At 37.7% G+C, this 451-nt stretch overlaps 1 protein-coding gene across 1 annotated transcript in view; it reads left to right on the top strand.

The window, feature by feature from the left end:
* Positions 1 to 169, top strand: part of myl13 (myosin, light chain 13) — a 9,006-nt gene extending 8,837 nt beyond the window's left edge. The window contains exon 7 of the mRNA XM_017471065.3: positions 1 to 169. This exon is cut by the window's left edge and continues 68 nt beyond it. The gene's annotated coding sequence lies outside the window, so the exon portion shown is untranslated.
* Positions 170 to 451: the final 282 nt, after the last annotated feature.

The raw sequence follows: 451 nt of genomic DNA, 5'->3' as shown, positions 1-451 counted from the left end.
ATTATAAAACTCTTCACACCATCTCTCCTCATCCTGTCTTCCTCTTTCTCTTCCTCTTCCTCTCCATCGACTCTCATCACTTCCTGTTCTGAAGATGTTGTACGTCACATCGCTGTTCGTTTTGTGGATCAAAGAAAAATGATTAAAATAAAACTTTATGCTTGATTAAGGTGCAATAGTCCATTGTTTTTATTCCTCACTTGTACAAATAACCTGGAAGACATGTAGAAGATGATTAACAAAACAATGATTTAAGCTTGGACTTTAGCAGATGTTTGTTAATTCACTGAGAAAACCCATTTGGAAAACGGACTTCCGGTCCAGAGTGCTTGTTTGTGTTTGGATGGGACTCCTGTCAGTCATTTTATAGACAAGATCCTGGGGGTTATACATTAAACTAAACGTTAGTTAGAGAATTAATATTGGGAGGTGGGGTCAATCTTACGTGACA

This window comes from Ictalurus punctatus, chromosome 7, assembly GCF_001660625.3.
Source record: "Ictalurus punctatus breed USDA103 chromosome 7, Coco_2.0, whole genome shotgun sequence".
Taxonomy (NCBI): Eukaryota; Metazoa; Chordata; class Actinopteri; order Siluriformes; family Ictaluridae; genus Ictalurus; species Ictalurus punctatus.
This window is presented reverse-complemented; position numbering and strand designations above follow the sequence as displayed.